Source organism: Schistocerca cancellata, chromosome 2 (genome assembly GCF_023864275.1).
Source record: "Schistocerca cancellata isolate TAMUIC-IGC-003103 chromosome 2, iqSchCanc2.1, whole genome shotgun sequence".
In the NCBI taxonomy this organism is placed as follows: domain Eukaryota; kingdom Metazoa; phylum Arthropoda; class Insecta; order Orthoptera; family Acrididae; genus Schistocerca; species Schistocerca cancellata.
In genome coordinates, this window is record NC_064627.1 from 945,370,697 (window position 1) to 945,376,696 (window position 6,000).

Genomic DNA, 6,000 nt, shown 5'->3' on the forward strand with positions numbered 1-6,000 from the left:
ATGTGAGCGCAGGCCACACCATGCATTGTGTGTCGTAAGTTTGACATCGCAGAACATGAAGTAGAAATCCCTAACGATATTCGAGCTAGACGTAATAATCCGATCAGTCAGAATAGAGTTCTATTGATTACCAAGAAGATGGCTACCGTATCTATTTTCGTAAGCCTACAATTACAGTCTTTCATTCATTACTTCTATAGAGATTTACTTTTCTTGCAGTACTTTTAGTAGGAGCCGTCTATACTACAATGAAGGGTGATTTCTTGCTGTTTGACTATTGTATAAAGCGTTGTAGTTTCTGCCTTTCCTTTGCGTTGTTTCTTTACCGGACACTATGCACTTATAGGATACAATACTAGTGCTTAACAACTGTAGAAGATATTAAGAGACTGAAATATAATCTTATCTAGTGTTGGCGAAATTTGCCAATAGGAAAAATAGAAGCACTGAAGAATTAGGCGAGCCTGTGCTATGTGTAATGTATATAGTGTAACTCATGTAAGGCCTCCCTCAAACATATCATGTTATATCTTCATAGATCCGATGATGGTACCTATAATGTGTTGAAACAGGTTATCCAGTAAACAGTATTTAAGCGAACTTGGATTTTGAGTTATTTCTACAACAGAGTGATCGCCCCACTACGCACTGTGTGTTTACTTCTGTTGTTTTGTGCATGCACACTGCCTAGCATTTATCGGTGTTTGATCCAATAAGATGGTTTCGTTGTGGCTAAGCTAAAGGTCTTGCATTCAATGCTTACAGAATGGTATGCATTCAATGCTTACAGAATGGTATTTTTTGTATCCGTATCAAAATGATTATGGTCTTTATTTTTAATCGTTAAATTTGGTTTTAAATATAATTCTTTCCTTAAATTTAAATTCTGATCCTTGGCTGCATCAGTTCGATCATTGTCGTAATTATTTTGCACAGATTTAATTAAGTGAATTTGTATAAAAATGTGCCTGCAGTTACGTAGCGTGAAAATTAAATTTGAAGATTCGCATGCAACAAATCCTAAATGGCAATGTTATTGCTTTGTCATTGTATATTACATCGTCATAGTTCAGTACTTTTCAGAAAGCATTTGAAATCATTATAGAACAATAATATATTTTATAATGGTGATTTTAGTGCTAACTAATCATATGGCACATGTATTAATTCTTTCTATGGCCACATAATTTTCATAAGGTTGGCAGCACTGGTTCACATGACAAAGATCATTGGAGGAGTCCCAGTTCATTGGATACATATGTTGTGTCAGTCAAGTTTTGGAAATTTGTGGTAAGGTTCTATGGAACCAAACTGCTGAGTCATTGGTCCCTAGACTTGCACACTACTAACTTAGACTAACTTATGCTTAGGACAACACACACACACACCCATGCCCGAGGGAGGACTCGAACCTCCGACGGAGGGAGCTGTGCGAATCGTGACAAGGCGCCTCAGACCGAGCAGCAATCAAGTTTTGGAACACTTACAATTGTTTAATATTCATTTTGTTCTGTAATTGCACTCTGCGAGTTTTGCAACCATGAATTAAATTTAAAAAGTTTTACTGAGGTCTGCATTTCAAAACTTACAAATTTCGATCAGAGTGCTAGGATTTTTTTTAAAGACAAATTGCTTCGAGAAAATTGGCGAGACAACAAGTTGTAATAAGGTGTACTTGCATTTATGATAGGCCTGACATGAAAGTTTAAGTAAGAGATTTTATTTTATATATTTGTAGTATAAAATGCCAAAGTTTTTCTTGTGTAGATATTGTTACTATTTCACCTCGTCCATTCTTCATTTTACTTCCATTCGCCTAATAGCAAGGCAGAAAAATACTAATGTACTAATAAAAATATAGAGGATAGGGAAGTATTTAAGATCAGTTAATTTTATTTAAATAGATAAGTGCTTACTTATCAAGTGTTATTTGTAAATTTCAGGTTGACACCAATCACGCGATTATATACCAGGAACAAAATGTCGGGGGCACTGGTAAAGAAAAAACACCAAAGTGGTTCGGAAAACATACAAAATGGGAATTACAACAAAAGAAGCTTGACGAACTATTAAAGTAGACGCAAAAACCTTATCATTTTGGATATAGTCGTCAATAATCGGAAAATCAGCCTTGTACGTCTCCAAGTTCGACTGTCATCTGTGATGATGATGATGTTTGGTTTGTGGGGCGCTCAACTGCGTGGTTATCAGCGCCCGTACAATTTCCCAACCTTTACTCAGTCCAATTTCGCCACTTTCTTGGATGATGATGAAATGATGAGGACAACACAAACACCCAGACATCTCGAGGCAGGTGAAAATCCCTGACCCCGCCGGGAATCGAACCCGGGACCCCGTGCTCGGGAAGCGAGAACGCTACCGCGAGACCACGAACGGCAGACACTGTCGTCTGTGAGCCACACACTGGCAATGGACCCAGTCTAGATTCTTTGCGAGTGTTGTGAACAAATTGGCCACTAGAAACATCTACCTTTGTGGGTGCAGAAGAAAGCGAGGCCGAGACCGAGGTCCAGTTACTTCATCAAAACGAAGTCCACCTAGGAGTCGAATACTAGAATGGCATTGACTTATGGCAAAATATTAGCAACGAACTTAAGAGTAGGTGTAGTAGATGTCCTAACGAATGTCAACACTTTGAGTTTCATTTTTTCTGGTTCAAGCTGACAATATGATGAGAGCAAAAGATTTTTTCCTTAATCGTAAGTTTTTTTGGATACATATAAATGGAAGTAAAATTAAACGAGAATGTTTATGTACTCTCTGCACACTGGGAAGTATACTGGTTTCCATGTGTTCTTTTTGCTGAAGCTCAAAGTCAATCAAATTTCAAACTGGATTTTCAGACGAATCAACAACTCATTGGAAATTACAGTCAACAAAGAAAGATAATATTGGACGGAAGTTTTCCTAAGAATCATCTCTGTGATTAAACTTTCATCATCCCGTGTATTGTTATTGTTATAGTAAAATTCTTGGTTCTTAACATAATAGCAACTATTTGGGAATTTTAGAGTTAATCAAAGAGTACAACCCGTTCTGTAGTTGGCATTTTGCCAGATATAGTAATGTAGGCAAGGGAAAACTATCATATTTGTCTTGAACGACTTGCAAGGAACTTCTTGATATATTGGGAAATAAGGTAAAATGTATTGTTAATGAAATTATTCAAACAAAATATTTCCCAGTAAGCATTGATTCAACACCAAACATATCCGTCTGCAGCTCGTGGTCGTGCGGTAGCGTTCTCGCTTCCCCCGCCTGGGTTCCCGGGTTCGGTTCCCGGCGGGGTCAGGGATTTTCTCTGCCTCGTGATGACTGGGTATTGTGCGATGTCCTTAGCTTAGTTAGCTTTAAGTAGTTCTAAGTTCTAGGGGACTGATGACCATAGGTGTTAAGTCCCATAGTGCTCAGAGCCATTTGAACCAACATATCTCATACTGATCAGTTTACTATAGAACTGAGATACATTACGTCAAATGGATTCATAGCGGAAAGTTTTCTTACATTTATTCCTAGGGAAAGTCACAAAGGGGAAGGACTGGCCACCAAAATTTAAAATTTTTTAAACCAACTTAACATTGATATAAAAATTTTGAGAGTCCAATCTTATGATAATGCATGAGATATGTCTGGTTGTTACAGAGGTCTACAGGTGCCCATGAAGAAAAATAAATCTTGAAAAAGGTGATGAATGTAAGCAGTACTCATCATTAATTCTGAACAGAATATCCAAAACAAAGTGGTGTGAAAGGGACAATGCAACTAACGCTTTATCAGTTACAGCAGTTTCCAGAAAGCTTTGCAGTCTATTGCTGACGATGAGTCCGACATCACAAGTAATTCAAGAGGCCAAATGTCCATTAAAGGACTGGGGGGGGGGAGGGTGTTTTACCATAATGGCAGTATTCTGGGCTGCCACACTAGATCAAATCAGTGGAATCAGTGTATCTCTACAAAAATTAACTACTGAACTTCAAACAGCAGCCAATCTTTTAAAAACGCTTCAAAATTTTTTTTACTTTCACAGTAAGAATTATTTGATTACAAGATTAAGGCAAATGAGAAACTGATACCCAATATGGTGATGAAAATGAGCATGTACAGAAAAGGAAAAGGCATCACGATGACAGATTTGCGGAAGACGTTGCACACAGAGGAAAAGAGAAGTAAAAAACTGCAACAAATTTATCTGTACTAGACATGCTGTGTACGGAACTGACGTGGTAACTACAAGTCTGCCAGGAAATCAGTTCTCTGCTTGGATTTCTAGCAGATATCTCGACAAAGTCTAACTATGAAATTCGAGAGGTTTGTACGAAGTTTAGGAAACATTATTCCGAGGATATTGGCCATGAGTTTATAGACAGGATCGTTCAGTTCAAGTACTGCATCTTACACTTAGAGGATGCTGAGAAAGAAAAAATTGTATTGGGAGAGGAATCATATAAACTGATTTTTGGCAATATGGCACAATAAACTTTACCGAATGTATTGACAGCATTGCAAATACATATTTCTGACAATTATAAACGCCATGGGTGAATATAACTTTTCAAATTGAAACTACTAATCAAAAACTGTCTTCGATCATCAATGTTTCAGAACCATTTAAATTCACTGGCTATTGAAAATGATACATTGGAAAAGATCAACTTTTATGATGTTTTAAACGATTCTATATTTAAAAAACTTAGAAGAGCTAATATTTAAAATACTGTACATTACAAACACATTTAATAAAAAAATATGAATATTTTCCTTTCCATTTTTTCTTTTTTAATTACTGCAATAGTGAAAATCCAAAATTGTGACATTTTCGAAAAATATATTGTGTACATTGTCATACCAATCATAATCGTAAAAAATACCTTTTTTCTCCTGCAAAAGTGTTCTTGTGAATCATTATTGATTTTATCAGTTTCAGTATCCCTGCTGCCCTGCTGCCATGGTTTAGAGCCAGGCTTCTAGAACTGTCTTCATCGTATCACAATATGATTGCCTTTAGCAGGTTTCTAAGGTCAGGGTGTATATGATCTGGGACAACCGGAAGATCTGGGAAAAACCCGGGAATCTTTTCATCTGGGAGAAAACCGGGAATTTTTGTGGTTTTGATAGGTAAGAAACGATTCTCTAACAAAGGATATTACTGTATCCCACGACAGCAGAATAATACTGCAGCAACAAAACATGAACGAAAGAAAAAAAAACGAAAATAAAACTTAAATTGCAAAGGAAATGCGCCATATACAACAAAACACTGTGCTCATACAAGCGTCTGCCAACAGCAAAATGTGTCAAAGGCTTTAGGAAGACTATGCATGCTTCATAACAACAAATTGCCTCCGATGAGTGAGACGTCACAGCTGTTTACATTAGATGCGTTTTAGCAGTTACGAACAGGCGCATGCACAGTTGAGTCATGTATGAGTAGTACCTTCTCCTGCTTCTGGCTACAGAAATGTAGCTCTTGGCGGTGTAAGCTGTCGTAGCAAGCAGCTAGATGCTACCGAGAAAGTTTTTATGGCGCGCCCAAGCTGCCAGATTCACGCATGCACAGCAGGCCCGGATCAAGGAGAGGAGAAGAGGGGGGGGGGCGCCCCAAATTAATATTCTTGAGAGAAAAAAAAACCTTCGTTCACAAAGCGCCTGGCATCCAGCGCATGTTGATCTGTTGATTATTCATATGATTTTGAAATGCTTCCCTGTTGGCTACTGAACATTTTTGAACACATCCTAAGTTTATTTCTGAATGAATCATAACTTGATTTGTGAATGTGTGCATAGTATACGTGATGTCTGTCAGGGGAATCCTCACCGCATCTACAAATAAAGTTCTCTGCAGACAAAATGGGCTATACGAGCTGAGCGGTGGTAAGCCGAACGGATGAATGCCAATCACTGTCTGATTATGTGGTTCACTGGGTTTGCAAATGATCACCATTGTTATAATTACTAGCGAAATCCATAGATTCGGACTAC